Genomic DNA, 18,344 nt, shown 5'->3' with positions numbered 1-18,344 from the left:
AGTAGCATATACTTTATGAAGTATGATATTTGAAGTTGCAGTTGGGTCTGGTTGTTATTCTAGAGTTCTGTGTTTTGGTTACTGTGTTTTGACGACAGGGTTTCAGTGATTCAGTATTGGGTGATTCAGAGATTGATGATGCAAGTGTAGAAGAAAGAGAAGTTTGTAGCCTTCCGTAGGTCAGCACCTACGTACTAGTACCTCAGCTAGTACAAGAGCCAGGGGGTTGGAGCTCCCTTCTAGTAGTAGCTGGAGAATGAGAGAAGGTTGTAGCCTTCTACAGGTGGGTGCCTACGTACTGGTATGAGTCTGCGCCAATACAAGATTGTAAACAGGTTTTTCTTATATTAAAGAAAACAGTAGCAGGTGGTTTTTGTCCCGCATTGGGTTTCCACCTTATATCATGGTGTTCATGTGTGCTTCTTATGTGTGATGATCTGTTTTATTTTACTGCACATGTTTACTGTTCATATGGTTAATGAATTTCTTATTCACTGATTAAAGAACAACATATAAAGGATTAAGTGAATCATAAGTGTACTGGATATACGCTAGTTGCATTAAACATAGCTGCGTGTACACGGGGGTTCCCTTAACTAAAGTAGCATATATGTATCTGAGTATGGAAATGAAAAAGTGTTTGATTTGATAATACTGATTCACCCCCCCCCCCCTCTCAGTATTATTTCCAACACCTTTACCCCTTCATTTCACACATTCCCCTAGAAATTACCCTTCAAAAATCATCCCCCTTCCCAAAATCCTTTTTTCTAGTGTGAAACCCGTTCCCCATTACAAATATCACTTCCCCCCTTATTAATTACCTTATTTCCCCTCAAAAGCCCACAAAACGCCCGTTATGCTAATTTTTTATGCCCCCACTTTATGTAATTAACTTCCTCGCTACATATTTCCTCCATACCCTTTTTTTTTAACCCACCAACCCTTGGTGTAGTTGAAAAACCCTGGAACATAACCCGTGGTCCCACCTTATTTACCCACTACTTATATTAAAGCCTGACATTATGTGCTAATTAATCACAATTATCTGTAATTAAATCCCGCCCCACCAAATCACTTTCGCGATTCTATCCGTGCAACTTAATTGCGCGTTAGCCCTTCGATCTCTCACCTCCAAATCCAACGGTGTACAAACATATGGCGCGAATTCATTATCTGATCGATAAAAGCCTGAGAGCATGCGAGATTCGTGGTTTTGTCTGGGCACTGTTTTGCTATGTGGCGCCATGAGGCTAGATCACATGCTCATGAAAAATAACACTGGCCGTCCAAAAGTGGCGTGATGACCCAGAAAACCACCTCCTCACCTAAACCGAAAACTGCCCATTGTTCATTTATAATTTCCACATCAAAATGTGGTTGTTACCCATTAAAATGCTGAAAAAGCCCTAATTCTCTCTTTTCCCTCATTTTTCACTGCAAATTGCTACTTAGCCATTTGTGACACCATGAAACCTCTGTGACCAATTTGACCACCTTGTGTCACCTAAAGATGCTCCGAATACCAAATTGAAGCAACTAGTCGACAGTTGAAAGTTATAGTACCTTTTGCATTCACTACTGAACCCAATCCGCACGACAGACCATCAATTTCCAGGTATTCTTGGAAACCAGAACGACCCTTGAATTTCAAAAAACACAATTTAAATTAAAAGGTTAATTAATTGAATTAATTAAGAAATCTTCTAGAAATTGAATAGAAACCTATTTGTACATCCTAGGCCCTTTTACAAACTGTAGTTACCATCCCACTATTCAAGAGCTTCAAAACCTCACTTCTAAAACAACTGAAACCCTAATTCAAATATGTAAACCCAATTATGGCTTCCCAAACCTCTCTAGACGTGAGACCTCTACAAACCCCTCACGGGACATTGACCACCTTGCATTAGCAGACAGAGACTTCCAAATTAAGGACACAACTTCCCATGCCTACCTTCTAAAGCTCCACTGTTGGAGTAAGGACAAGTTCTTAAACCAGAGCGATGACATTCACCTTTGGGAGTCTAATTTTCCCAAGTATTTGTTTCCAGAAGTGCATCCATTCCTAGAAATCATCCACTTTTGTCATGCTTTCTACATTCCTAGCTAAAGAGCCATTGTCACCCTTGACCACCAGGTTTTATTTACCATCACTGCAGAATCCATAAACCAAATGCTGCAAGTCTAACCAAGCCCAAATGAGACCCCACTTTCTATTGAAGGCTTGCTTGACCTCTACACCAAGTTAGACCCTCCTAGAATAGCCCAAATTTTCCAAAATTTCATCATAGAGGAGTGTCATACTCCTATAGAATGTCCTCCATATGATGCCACCATTTTTTCTGAGAGATGTAGACAAATCATCACCACGCTCTCCTGCATTTTAGGATACACAAATGCTGAACATGTGGATGAGGTTGTATTGCCTTCCTTTCCATATTCTCCCTAGGAAAGCCTCCTGATATAATGTATAACTATGCTTAGTTCATAACAGACAAAATACATGAGCAGTTCACCAAGCTACCAACTGAGAGATTTTTCAAATATTCTTCAGTTTTATTTCATATGTTCTTGTACTACCAGTCAAATAAATTCCCTATCAGCATCCAAAAGTTGGAAGCCAAAGGAAATCCAAGATCAGTCATCTATTGGACACCAATGATCCATAAATTCTCCACTATTTTTTTCCTAAAAAGACTTCATTGATTTATTTTTCCATCGAGTTATGAATATGCTAACCAGTAGCCCTCAACCCATATTCAATCAAGAGATCAAAAGGGTGTTACAGTTGGCAAAGAACAACAAAGTGGGAGACTGGTATCTATACCAAAACCAAACATAAATAAGAATCTATGGATGCCAACTTGCCCCATACAAACTGCCTAAATACCTCCCCATGAGGATATTTGCACTAGAATACTTTAGGAAGATTGTAAATTATGATGAAGTCAACTTCCTATTAGCTAGGAAGAAGACCCAATTCAAAATGAAAAATCAATTGGGCCCCTTCATTTGTAATACCAGAGAAGTTGGACCAGAGGCAAATAAGATTTTGTAAAAAATGAAATTCAAGAACAACTTCATGTGGCAGTATGACCCTCATGGAGTCATAAACAAGCTAAGCATAAAGGTCAAACTGGGACCTTTCATCCATCATCCCAAACCAAACATTGAAAGGTTTGCCAACCAAACAGAATGGTTGGAAAACACTCTAATAGACATGGACAGTAATGTAGTTGATGTAGAGAATACATTGATTGATCTAGAAAAATAGATTGATACAAGTTCCTTCCTGCAGGTTCTAGAACTAGCAGAACCAATGAATATTCCTCCTATTTTACAGACTCCAACAAATGAGGATAGAAACACAAATAGAACTAGGGAGGGTTACAGTTTAGCTATGGAAACCACAGGTGAACAGTTTGAAATCAGTTACAGGAAGACGCCCAAGCTTAATCCTGTAACTGAAAAGGAAGACACCATTGACTCAGTGGAAATCACTGACATTGATACAATGGTGGAAAGGAGCAAAGGCACAACATCTTCTGGAGAAACACACCAGCCCTCAACATCAAACACTCAACTTATTGAGAGACAACTCAACATTGAGGTCTCCTCATTCACCAGGTGTTTCCGGGAAAACTAGTGTCCATTCAGAGCTGCTAGTCCCACTAAGACAGGTAGCTATCTTAGAAGCAAACAATTCAAGGTAACTTGTGTGTTCCTTTATGAGAGATAAATGAGAGAGAATAAAAGAGTACCAACCTCAGTCTTTCGCTTCGCTCCTTGCTTGTTTCCTCTCTCCTTTGATAGAGTCTCGCCACTCCTTTCTCACTTGTCCCGCTTCAAAGAACACCTGTAGAGTCAGAGCAACAAAATACCATCAAAGCATAGAGATCTATAACCATAAACAAAGTAGAATCAAATGTACATTAACCATACAAATGCATACACAAATACAAGATTCAGAAATATAAAGTATACGGAGGAAAGATCAAATAGCTTTATTGATAGAAATAATAGAAGAGAGGATTACAACCTAGCTGTTTGATCCAGCATCATCCTCCCAACATGAAAGCCGTCTTCACCTCATGAAAAGCTAGATCACCCAACAATACAATGTCTCAAAGAGAAACCAACAACACTTCCTTAAAAATTACAAAATTCCAACCTCTGGATCTCTAGGATGAGGGATCCATATATAGATGTTTGCAGGGGAGTGAGTTAACTTATGGAATTTTGATTAGTGTCATTTCACTAATAGTTCTTGGTTCCACTTGGAGATTTCATTATCTCTTGCTCAACCCTGGGTGAATTCAGAGAGGCAAGTGTCATATGAGCAGTTTCTAGAAGATTCTCTGAGTTTCCACCTAGCAAACTACCTCTGCCATTTTTCTGCTCTCTCTCATCACACTCTAAATAAGGGCTTTTCAGTATGCATCACACCCTTTGTGTGTAGCAGGTGAGATGGATCGCACCCTCAGCATGGAGCAGTCTGTATGGTCTAGTTTTGACCAGTTTTGAGTAGTTTTTCTGGGAGAACTTCTGGGAAATGATGTAATCAGTTGACCTTGATCCTTTAGGGTATGAAACAAAACTTTTAGGGGTTTGAGAGCCCTTGGTTTATTGACATATGTGATTGGGGTTGCAGTGCCCAAATATGTCTATAATAGTTGCCCCCTAAAGCATGAGGTCATAAATCTTCTGATGTTGGGTGAAATACTTTAACATGAGGATCCGAGGTTTTTCGAACTGGAAGGTGACCTATATTAAATAAAATACAATACATTATCTTCATATTATTTTCATGATCTAGCTGAGGCGGGCATTCCCATGCTCAGCTTTATAAATTCATTTTCATGTACATAGGATAGACAATCGTCTGTGTGGTAGACTGATGATTCTGGTAGAGCCATCATCCCTTAGCTTGGATGATTATCTGTGTAGCCATGGAGTACATTTGATGTTTTTATTTTCCCAAATGTATCGCAGCTTGGATGGATGAAACTAGATCTGGGTTCTTCAAACTCGTTCAATCTTCACCCGATGTACAAGTTGATCCATGTGAAAAGATGTTCTGGTGTCGAACATGGAAAGACATCGTCTGATTACCAGCCAATGATGTAAGTTGTTAACAGGCACGAGAGGAATCACCAATAATGATAATGACCCTCAAGGTACTGTAGTACAATTCACATGGTGTGAGTACATGAGTCGATGTCAAACACCACATAAAATCTTTCGGTCGAAGGCCATTGATGTAAACCTATCGCCGGAAGTGAGAAACTTGCCATTGAGGTATGCAAGCTTCAAAGTACTGAAAGGGTTGTTCCTAAGTCGACTTCTTAGATAATGAGCTAATGTCAACAAGAAGTGACCTGTCATAGGAGGGCCTTAATGAATCCCACATCTACGACACGGAATGGAGCAAATGATTTTGTGGAGGTGAAAATGATTTGATGATACAAGGTTCAGGGTGGCAGTCATGAAAAATGGAGCACGAAGGTATTGCAGCGGATGAGGTGTTAGCTGGGTTGGCGAATTCTTTGAGTGACTTCTCTTGAACATATCAGCAACACTAGAATGTATTGGTAGCGTTAACCCCAAAACGGATGGTACAGAGGACCAATGGTGATATGACCGGTGAATGGAATAACCCAACCCGACTCAATCATGGTGATGGAGTGAAATTGTCATGTTCAAGAGCGTCCTGCTACCAATGAAGTTCTTCAAGTTTTCTTCCATTTTTCCCTAGTCATTACTGACCAGTACCTCTTTATTTTTGTCAAGCTTGAGGAGGATAACATATGCTTGTTCTATAATTTGCCCTTCAGGCAAACCTGTCGCTATGTTTTAGCGAGCCTAGAGATAGTCAAACTTGCTCTTGTGAATATGGACAAGTTTGTTGCTATTGTTTCAACGGGTTTAATGACAAAGATAACTTTGTCCTTTTTAGTTTTAGAGAGTCTGAAAAGAGATGGAAAGGAAACTCTAGTAGTCCTTTTTTGTAGTTTTATAGAGGAGGGATGGCACTTCCAATCACTTTAACCAGCTAGAGAGGCCAATTGCTTGGCAATCTTTTCATATTTTACGAGTCTAAAAAGAGCTTAAAGGAGACTCATTTTTGAGGAATGAGTGATGTTTTCAGATAGCAACTGGTTCCAGGTAAGTTTGGAACTTTTCAATCACGATAGTGTAAAGAAAGTGGCTAATACAATCACTCGTCACAACTATTCCTCAAAAGGGTAAACAATCAAGTGGAGGCGTATGATTGACTAAAAAGGTGGAGGTGATGGTAAGAACATGACCAAGGATCAAAAGCTGTTAGCAATGTGATCACAAAGGTTATTTACCAAAGATGGGTTCATTTCCTAATGAGCCTGAACTCTGGGGGAACATATGCTCATTGTTAGGTTTATTTTTGAACGAGATAGAACTTTGAAGAAACATTGCTCGTGCCAGTAATCTATTAAGGATGTCTCTCATTAGTAGGTTCATTTTTTAGGGAGCTTGCCCCATGCAAAATTTTGCTTCAGAGCCTTTTGTATGCATGCTAGGAATGACCAACTACTGTCCTAAGGGTTAATGAACAATCGAGGTTAGGTAGGATAGTTTCATACAAAACGTTTCCTTTGCTTTGCCGTCACTGCCAGTCCCGACAAAGATTAATGGTGGATCAGACCAATCACCTAACTTAAGCAGTTGAAGTTAGTAAAAATTACGGGGTTAGAGTTACGCTGGTTTCTTTTCACTTGCGTACAAAAGGTTTTCATGCCCCCAGGTGTAAAGAAAAATAAAGTTTCCAAGTTACCGTATGGAAGTTCTTGCATTAAAGCAAGGTTGTTTTGTCCACATTCCAGACAAAACACTCCTTTGGCTCTGTCCATCGAAATAGACAAAGGTGAAAGTTTTGGATCCACTGCCAATCACATAACCATCAATGAGGAAGTCCTATTCCAGACTGATCCCATACCCTAAATGGATGGGTGTGTCAGACTAGTCATATATCCTATGAGGAAACCTACCTTATATCTGGGGCTTTCCTGGGGTTCCTCACATTCACCGAATCACTTGCGATCATTAGGTGGACGGACTGGAGGTTGATGAGACATTCCTTGTGCAAAAAGACCATTTAGGGATGGCATTTGACTAGTAGCCGTGTTTGAACCGGGGAATGAAAGCTGGTAAACGAGCTGGACCATTCTGCCTTCATACGAGAAACACATTACCTGAAAGAGTGAGGAGACAATAACTCCCATGATGTAGATGTAGTCACGCCCAAGGAGTAGATTGTAATCTAGAGGCCCTTGGACTACCATCACATTCAGATGAACGATTTTCCTTCTCAAAGTTATAGGAAAATTTGGAAGGATCCCTAATGGTTGACTGGTTCCTTTATTGAAGCCTGACAGATTTTGAATCTCAGGCAAAAGCGATGGAGAACCAAGTGCATTCCAAGCAGTTGAGGAAAGGATACTCACAGAAGCCCCTTCATCTATGATAGTACTAGCCATGATCATTCTGTAAGCTTGTACTATGATTCAAAATGGTACATTAGATGGTAGGCGAGGTCTCACTAGTAGATTCCTATCAAAGGAAACAGCTAGATTGCTTGGAGGAGGGATCGAATAAACAGCCAGATGAATCTCTTGAACTAAGGAAATTCCCTCATGTGGTAGAGGAACAGGTAGATTTCCCCCATGTTCATCGGATTCTGTGTTAACAAAATGAATTTGAATGGTTTCGTTCTCATTCTCTTTGGAGACCGTATCATCTGAAGGTGGACTTTCTTAAGACAAAACTGGGTCGACTGCCGTCTCGACCTATTGACTTTCGTCCGGTGTGGACTCAGAGGGTTTATCTTCAATGATAGGCATTTCGACCGATAATAGAGGTGTGTCGGTCAGATTTTCAACTAGCGATGGACTTGGCAAGAGTTTCTTGTATCGAGGAGGAAGTCACTGCAGTGAAGTAGGACAGTTATCCAAGACTCTTTTAGCTTCATCCAGGAAAGGGCAATGGTGGAGGGCATGATCACCTTCACATAACCTACAAGGAAACTTAGATCTTCCTTTATTCCCATTGACTTCATTTTCACTAGTTAACGGTGTACTCTCAACATGATAGACAGAGGTTGAAGACACCGGATTGTGCAAGTGGGGAGACCAGTCTCTCAAGATCTATGGGATGTAGGGACAATCTCGATGATAGTGGTCTCCTTTGCAAATGACACACAGAGATTTGGGTTTGGATGGTGCAGTGTGTGGATTTTCGCCAAACGCTGCATGGTTGCCCCCTTTCACTATTGGGTTCTTCTTCTTCTTCTCCTTCCCTTTCTTCTTCTTCTTAGTTACTTGGTTTTTAGTGTTACTAGTTTCACCAAGCAAAGAAGAAGAATGAGAGGGAGAAACAAATGAAGTGGAAGGTGGGGGAGAAACTTCAGTATCATCTAGTTGGTGATCTGATTGCTGAGGAATTACGGTGTTTTGAATGATAGAGGTCATGAATAGCCATACTGGCAAGCCAATTGTGAGTCCTGGAAGGGACAATGTAGCCATGTGTGGAGCACCAATATCTCCCCAAGAGGAGAAAGGACTAGGATTCCCCCCAAGGTGAAATCCTTGATTGGTGGACTTCATATCTCAACCTAAGACCAACGAGGGAATAGTGATGTTATTCCAAATAAAATAAATTTTATGACACTTTGACACAACTTGCTTTTTCAATTTCTAAGAGTCGAGAAAAAGCTAAAGATGACTCTAGTCGCCTTCGATTTTTTGTGAGCCTGAAGTGAAAAGTGCTCAGATGGACCTTTTCTTTTAAGGAGTCTGAAAAGGAACAAAAGTGACTACTCTGGAAATCTAGACAGAGGGACTACCAATCCAATCGCAAAACTAAAATATACACCTTAGTGGTAAATTATAAAGAAATTACCAAGGAATTTACGTACGACAATCAATCTTCCAAGATGCTGTGTTAAGTGCATTGCGATCGATAGGGTGGTAGACACGGCTTCGTAAGGATAGAGGATATCAGCCTACTGTGGTCTCCCAATATATACTCAACGGTACGTGGGAGCACAAGTCTGTACTAGCACTTGTCATATCAAAGAGGAGGAATCACCGAGCCTACGATGAAAATGATAGTTACTAGGATTTACGACGCCGGAATACATCTCTAGCCTAGACTTCTAGATGTTGTGCGTTAGGTTCCAAAGCGTTTTTATGTTCATTGAGGTTTATTTTATAGTTGATATTTCTTAAGAATTTTTCCTTTCAAGGTTCACCATGTGATGAAGATGTACAACTCCTAAATATGCAATCTAAAATGATAAACGTTCATTTATTTTCTTTTAGTAATGAAAATCCTAGCTACTACGGAAAATACAATTCTTTCAACATAGAGCAAAGAGCACACATTAAATGCACTTTTCCTAAACCAATTTCCACATGCAGTCTAAATGCAAATGCACATGCATGTACTTATTTTTCAGTTCCCTTAATGTGAGAATGACAAAAAGAAAATGAAGTACAAATCTAAACTACTTTTCCTTGAAGCGACACTTTAACAATTTCTTTTCAAAAAACGAAAGGAAGACTAAGACGACACTTTCAATTTCGAATGGAAAACTATTTTAGACACTTCAAAGAATTGATAATTCAAATCAAATACAATGGCAAAAGTGTAATCAACTATCTAAAAGAGGAATACTTTATGACACTCTTTTTCTTGACTAAAAACGACAGTTGTGACACTTTCGAATCAAAAGACGACGGTTCGATTAAGCTAATGTTTGCAAAGGAGGACTGTAAATGATGAAAAATATATTAAAAACATTCACAGTTCCTTATCAATGGAGGCTGAATAATGTGAAGGAAGAAGGTTTCAATAGTGATATAGTGATCATCGACAACAAAACTATTGAATAGAGCTGAAAACAATGAAGAAAAAAACAAAATCTGGAGGCAGAAACAGTTTCATTCAATCATCGTACCTATCCTTAAGAAAAATAGGGATGCATCTCACTTGTAGCACACGGGAGGTGCTATGCATCCAGTCTGCCAATGAGAGACAGTGCGATGGTCCAAGGATGAGACTGAGCTTGGTTTTCACCCACAATTTGTAGCTAAGTTCAGGGATTTAGGCTGAGCTTATGATAGACAGTAAACACAAAGTATAAGGGTTGATCTAATGTGGTTATTGAGCTACCACCAGGGCACTTAGGATGTTTTCAAGTCAAATTTTCAATTCATAAACCAACCCAGGGATTGACTAAAGTAGCGTGGATCTACTTTGCAGTTGCATAGCAAAAGCAGTTCGAAGGCTAGCTAGCTTAACATCAGGCTTCGTCTGTAGTTTATAAAGAAAACCGTAATAACAAACCAAAAAACTATTCGTTCCCTAATGGAGTCGCCATTTTGTTTCCAGAAAAACTAGTGTCCATTCAGAGCTACTAGTCCCACTAAGACGGGTAGATATCTTAGAAACAAACAATTCAAAGTAACTTTTGTTTTCCTTTATGATAGATAGATGAGAGAGAAGCAGAGAGTACCAACCTCAGTCTTTCACTTGGCTCCTTGCTTGTTTCCTCTCTCCTTTGATAGAGCTTCCCCATTCCTTTCTCACTTGTCCCGCTTCAAAGAACACCTATAGAGTCAAAGCAGCAAAATACCATCAAAGCATAGAGATCTATAACCATAAACAATGTAGAATCATATGTACATTAACCATACAAATGCATACACAAATACAAGATTTAGAAATATACAAGTATATGGAGGAAAACTCAAATAGTTTTATTGATAGAAGTAGTAGAAGAGAGGATTACAACCCAGCTGTCTGATCCAGCGTCATCCTCCCAGCATGAAAGCCCTCTTCACCTCATGAAAAGCTAGATCACCCAACAATACAATGTCTCAAAGAGAAACCAACAGCACTTCCTTACAAATTACAAAATTCTAGCCTCTGGATCTCTAGGATGAGGGATCCATATATAGATGTTTGCAGGGGAGTGAGTCAGCTTCTAGGATTTTGATTAGTGTCATTTCACTGATAGTTCTTGGTTCCACTTGGATATTTCATGATCTCTTACTCATCCTTGGGCGAATTCAGAGAGGCAAGTGTCATATGAGCAGTTTCTAGAAGATTATCTAAGTTTCCACCTAGCAAACTGCCTCTTCCATTTGTCTTCTCTCGCTCATCGCACCCTATAGAAGGGCTTTTCAGTATTCATCACACCCTTTGTGTGTCGCAGGTGAGATGCATCACAACCTCAACATGGAGTAGTCTGTATGGTCCAGTTTTGATCAGTTCTGAGTAGTTTTTTAGGGAGAACTTCTAGCAAATGATGTAATCAGTTGACCTTGATCCTTTAGGGTACAAATATAACATGAGCTGAGAGAGATCAGATTTTGTTGCCTGCAAACTTCTTTAAAGTAAAACATACAATGTTTTGTTTTTCATTATTTAAATTGTATTTGTGAATAACAAATAGAGTATATATATTACCAATTAAATGTTTTAACCATAAAACTTAATTTTTTCATCATATATACAATTTTTTTTAATAACACCCGAATTAAAATGGTTTTTATTATTAATATATTTTTAAGTATATGGATATTAATTTTATTAAAATATTTTATTCATACCAACATTGAATATTTTTTTATATACAACATTAAAATATTTTATTCTAACCATTTTGTTTATATATATAGATATATATCAAGTTTATATCGAAATAAATTAGTTAACATAGATCTTCAAATAGTTTTTTTAAATTTCTTGTTAAAATATTTATTGAAAAGTATAAGATTTAAACATCGCACTCACAATTTTTTACTTCTAATTACTTTACAACATATCCATTTATTGATTTATTATAGTGAACATTACTTTTCTATTTAGAACATAATTCTTATTTTTTATTTTTATTTTATAAGGGAATTTAGATGGACAAACTTACACACCCCCTCATGCTGCGTTGTAGAACCAACATAGATCCATCTTAACTACCTATTTAACATGAGCCCAGAGAGATCGAATTTCTTTTTCATTATTTAAATTGTATTTATGAATACTAAATAGAGTATATATGACCAAATAAACTTTTTAACCATAAAAAATAATCTTTTCATGGTATATACATATTTTTTTTTAAAGATATGTAATTGACATTAAAATATTTTAATAACACGCAAATTAAAATAGTTTTTTATTAATGCATTTGTGGATGGCAGAGCGAACAAGGAAGGCAATAGGTTAGGGTTTTAGGTATTTTTGACCCTACCTTGACAAACCTGCAATAATAGAAACCAAACGAAGCCTGCACCTGGACTATGATGACAGTTGAGGAGGGATGAGCAGCTCGACAGGGGGGAGGGAGATCCCCTCCTATAGGAATGTTGCAGCAAACGAATCAAGCCAATACGGCACTATAGGTGGGAATGGGGGAAAGGTAAAGGGATCCAAGTTTTGGGAGCCAAATGGCTGGCAGGATTAGGAGGAAGATGTCTGCGAAGGGCTGTAATGAAACCCAGATTTGTCATCCCGAACAACAAGCTGGAAGAATATAGAAGGTACATGAAGGACCATGCCCTCATCTGCAAATATATAAAGGCATGGCCGATAGAGAGAATTGATAAAATGGATCCAAAACTAATGGCATCCAAAACAGCACACAGAGCTTAAGATGGGAGCAAAAGGGTTCTTCACAGTGATCTTCTCAAACCTGGAAGACAAAGAAAGGATATTTGAAGATGGATCATACTTCTTCAACAATGTCGACCTCTTCATCAGGCATTCGGAAGAATGTCGCAACTTGGACCAGGAGAAACTTATAGCCGCTCTAATATGGTTTCGACTCTTTGGCCTACCAATGGATTTCTGGGACCTAGAGATACTAGAAAGCATTGGAAACTTGATTGGCACCTTCGTAAAGGTTGCAGACTCGACAAGGAAAGGCCACTACACCTCCTACGCCAGAATTTTTGTCTACATGAATATAACGAAGCCACTTCGAGATTATATAGAGTCCGAGTATCACAATGAGGTATGTCCACAACTGATCGACTACGAGCACATCCTGTTCCGATGTCGCAGATCCCATGAAACGACCACCTGTTTTGAGCTTTCCCCCTAAACCATACAATCAATCACTCGGCAGGGGAAAAGGATGGAGGTCAAATGGAAAAAGTGGAAGAGGATGGGTATAATGCGGTCCAAAGAAAGAAAAGAACCCCAAGACAAGCCCGGAACCACAAAACACAACAAATAGAGAAGGAGGCAAGGAGGCAAAACATATTTTTTGTCCTACAGGAAGAAGATCTAGAGGCGGAGACAGGGGACATAACTCAAGCAAAAGAAAACCAGGAAGACAAAGGAGTGGAGAGGGGGGCGAAGAAGGAAATGTTGATTGAGGTTGAGCAAGGACTAGAATATAACATGAAAATGGTGGAAACCCTAATGGAGATATACAACCAAAAGGAGGACCTAAGCATAGAAGAACAAGTCATGAAAAGGCTACTACAAGAATGAGACATTTGGATGAAAGATTCATCTTGGAAGATCAAAAACAACTCTACAAAGAGAGCTTTCAGTGGTATAGAGATAAGCAGGGCACAATGATCATAAGCCAACCTGAACAGCGAGGGACCCAAGTGAATCAAGGACAAGAGACCAGAATAGAAAGAAAGGGGGGGGAAAGGAGGCAGGAAATCATTGAACGAATCCATACAAATGGTTGGGGAATTATTGGTGAACTCGGGGAGAGTAGTGCCATTGTCAGAGGTTTTTCACCAACTGATCAAACTGTTGAAATGATTATTACAACCTGGAACATTAGAGGTCTCAACAGCATAGGCAAACAAAGGTACCTTAAGGAGAGATTGAAAAATGACAAGCCCAACATTATGATAACACAGGAAACTAAAATTAGCGAGAAAAATCTAAAATACATAATGGTAAACTTCAACCCAAAATACCAAGTCATGACCCAGGATGCAAATGGGAGTGCAGGAGGATTGGCTATACTATGGAACCTGACAGAAGTGTTGTTTGAAGACTAGGTAAGTATGCCATGAATTCTCACTGGCAAATTTTGTAATCTAGGCTCCAATGAATGGGCTTTTCTTTAAGGGTTGTATGGTCCACATCTCCCAAGAGAAAGAGGAGCTTTCCTTCAAAAGTTGAGTGATCTGAGGAATCTATACCCAGGTGAGCCAGGGGTAGTGGGGGGGATTTTAACATGATTACAACCCTAGGTGAAAATTTTGGAGGAATGAGAAGAACAGATACATATATGGTAACCTTCAATGAAACCATTAACAATTTATGCCTAGTGGATATAGACATAAACAACGGGATATATACCTGGAACAACAGAAGAGGAGGAGTTCAGCAAATAGCAAGCCGCCTGGGTAGGTTCCTAATATCAAAATAGCTAATGAGTAAATATATCTTCATAGAAGCATTGATACTCCCGTGTATGGGGTCAGACCACTGACCAGTCCACCTAGAAGTGGACCTAAAAGATCGACCTAAGAAAAGGTCATTTAGGTTTGAATAGTTTTTGCTCAGAGACCCAGATATCCTAAAAAATATGGAGGAATGCTAGATACAAAGCACCCAACAGGGCCGAAATAAGATGCATACTTTCCAACTGAAGCTTAAAGATCTAAAAAAGATACTGAAAAAAGAGAATAAGGAGGAGTTTGGTCACATCCTCAAAGGTCAAATTGAACTCAGCAAGAGTATGGAAAACGTCCAACAAAAAATGATAAAAGATGGAAGATCGGAGGACCTGGTGTGGGAAGAAGGATTATTGTTCAATAAAATAGAGGAACGAAGACAACAAGAGGAAACTATGTGGAAGCAAAAGTTGAGGGTTCAATGGCTAAGGGGAGGAGAGTGTAACATGAGATTCTTCCATAAACCTATGGTGCATCACCGACAACACAACCGCATTTACTCTCTCAAGGATGCAGAAGGACAATGAAAAAATCAACATGAAGAAATGGAAGAACTTTTGGTCAATCATTTCAAAGACCTACTTATGGAGAGTGTGGGCAACAGACTAGAAGCCACCCAAAGAATCACGTAGCAAATTCCCAAAATGATATCGAATGAACAGAATAAGGAACTAATGCGAGCTGCAATTAACAAAGAAGATGAGGAAATAGTGAAAGGAATGCCAAAGAATAAAACTCAAGGTCTAGACAGATTCACTATGGAATTCCACCAAGCTACCTAGCCATTCATGGGATAGGACATCATGGAGATAGTGGAGGAATCAAGATGTAATCAAAAGGTATGTCCTAGCCTTAACTCTACTTTTATCGCTCTGATTCCTAAGACAGCTAAATCAAGGGATCCTCAAGGATTTCGACCAATTGCATTGTGCAATGTCATCTACAAGATTATTGCTACTCTAATTCTAAAATCCCTGAAACCCCTTCTCCCTAGTCTCATTTCCCAGAACAAACAGGCTTTGTGAAAAGTCGGCAAATCCTTGATGGCTTCACCTCATCCCAGGAGGTAGTCCATTCACTCAAAACCTAGAAGCTCTAGGGCATGATGATAAAACTTGAGCTTTCCAAAGCTTATGACAAACTTAGTTGGGCCTACGTCATGAGCATTCTTCAAGCCTATGGCTTTTCCCAAAGATGGATCAATTGGATCTTAGCCACAATATCCTCTTTGGTCTTTTCCGTCTTGCTTAAGGGAACCCCCACTATGACCTTTAACCCTTCCCGTGGCCTAATACAGGGGGACCTGATTTCACCCTCCCTATTCATCCTCGCAACGGATGGGCTGGGCCGGTATATAAAGCAGTATGTCCACATATCCCATGTCTAAGGGCTAAGAATCTAGGGTAATTACATGTCTATCACCCACCAGCAGTTTATAGATGACATCATGCTCTTCTACGAAGCCACCCTAATGGAAGCCCGTAGCATAAAAGATATCCTTAACACTTTCATGGAAGCCTCGGGAACTAAGATTAATAATGACAAATCCTGCATTTTATTTTTCAACATCCAAAGAAATGTTAAGACCTACCTTACTAGAATTCTTTGGTTTAGTTCTGGCAACCTGTCTTCCAAATACCTAGGTATTCCTCTTTTAGATAACCCTCTATGAAATAACTGCTGGAAAAACACTCTCCAAAAATTACAAGATAAACTAAAGTGTTGGACCTTTTGGTCCTTAAACATTGTGGGTAGAATAGTGCTACTCAAAGCAATTCTTCAATCGATCCCCATATACCAACTTTCTGGAATGGCGGCCCCAAAAGGTGCATGTGCCAAGATGGTAGATATTTTCAAGAAATTCCTATGGGGTGGTGCTTAGCAGATCAGGAAATGGGCATTGGTGTCATGGCAGGGCCTTGCTAAAAAAAAAGAGGACGGAGGCCTAGGACTCAGGGACCCATACCTCTTGAACCAAACCATGGTGGCCAAACTATGGTGGTGATGGATGAGTGGGGGAACTGACCTATGGAAAAAAATATGGACTCGCAAATATAATATGCCTGAGAGACCGGAGGCCATCCTCAGATATCAAGACCCTCCCAAAGGCTCGATGATCTGGAATCTAGAGGCCAGCAATAGACACCTTATCCACCAACATGCATTCTGGGAGATCTGTAATTGAAAAACAACTAGATTTTCAATGGAAGCTTCTTAGCAACGAGGAAAAATGACTAAAATTCAGGAAATCAGAAAAATATACCAGTAGATTCGAGACATTAACACATAGGTAGTGACCCAGTACTGGAAGGAGGAGTAGGGGGCAGAAAGTTGGCAAAGATGGAAGCCAAGAGAAGACTGGGAAAAGCCGATAGACATAGATCATTGGAACAACCTAGATAAAGAACTAAGGAGAAGGTAGATAACAATAGGCCAAGACTTTGACATTTTGAGATGGGGATGCACCACCAAGGGAACCTTCACTATAAGTGAAGCCTATGATATCCAAGTCCAACAAGAAGAGGAAGGAAATGACCTAATATGGAAAAATATCTGGAACGGGGGGTGGTGGCCAAAGGTTAACCAATTCCTCTAGATGGTTAGCAAAGGAAGAATCTTGACCTAGGATTAGTTACAGAAAAGAGGATTCCTGGGACCCTCCTACTGTGGGCTATGCCCCCAAAACAGGGAACATATGGAACATCTCCTCAACAACTGCCCATTTGTGGAACATAAATGGAGACAACTGCAAGGAATTTTTTAAAGGATGGATAGAGACCAAAACACTATCACAGGAACAATACTACTATGGCACAACCACATCTATTACAGTCTGGTTGTAAATAGGGCTTGGAACCTAGGCCTCGGTTTCATCTTATGGGCCATATGGAAAGAGAGAAATCAAATAATTTTCAAGCACAAAACAACCTCGCAGGAAAAGGTATGGGAAGGTATAGTCCAGAACATAATGGAAACAATATTGGTAGAACCATGGCATGAAGAGGACTGGCAAGTGTCGACCCAAGAAGGTCGAATATTACAAAAGCTAAACCTAGCACGAGGGATGATTGACATCAAAGCATGGAAGCTAAGTAATGTGGGCATGAGCTCGAGGTCCCATTTCACCCCTTCACAAGAAGGGTTCATCAAACTCAACTTCGATAGGGCCTCTAAAGGCAATCCGGGAGAAGCAAGCCTAGGGGTCCTCTTCAGAGGCTCCCAGGGTAACACATGTTTCATCTATACTAAAAGTTGTGGGATTGCCAGCAACAATGAGGCAGAGTTTGCTGCAGTGACACAGGGCTTCTTAATTGCTGTTAGAGTGGGATTCAAAAACCTAGAAGTGTAAGTGGATTCAAGTTTGGTAATCAATACAGTAACAAAATTAAATAAGGGAACTAAGTAGGACAAACTTAGCTGGAGCTGGTGCACTGCAAGACTGGTCCAGGAGATACGAGAAATCATCCCCAAATTTAACTTCATTCAAGTGAAACATATTTGGAGATATGGACACAAGGGGGGCTAATTTCCTAGCTAACTAGGGGTATAACCATGACCAGGGTCAGCTGGAAAAGCAATGGCCAGTATGGCCAAGAGACACAACCCTTGAATCCCTAGAGGCAATCCTAGATAAAGATCTCAAGCAGAGCCAAGGGAGTCAAAGCTAGGCAACCCAAGCTCTCGATCGAGATGAGAAGTGGTGTTAGAAGTGATAGACCTTGATTGGACATGGTTAGTACCAAAGTGTTTATGACAATCGCCCCCCACATGCTTAAGGTAGGGGGTATGGTGTCCTCACTCATGAATGCATGGGATGTGGGATGGCAGGGTGGCAGAGGGAGAGATAAGGCAGGGCGGGGGAGACAGGGA

Source organism: Pinus tabuliformis, chromosome 1_2 (assembly GCF_031772625.1).
Source record: "Pinus tabuliformis cultivar Carrire ecotype Pingquan chromosome 1_2, CPIR1, whole genome shotgun sequence".
Classification (NCBI taxonomy): domain Eukaryota; kingdom Viridiplantae; phylum Streptophyta; class Pinopsida; order Pinales; family Pinaceae; genus Pinus; species Pinus tabuliformis.
Note: the sequence above shows the minus strand (reverse complement) of the source record.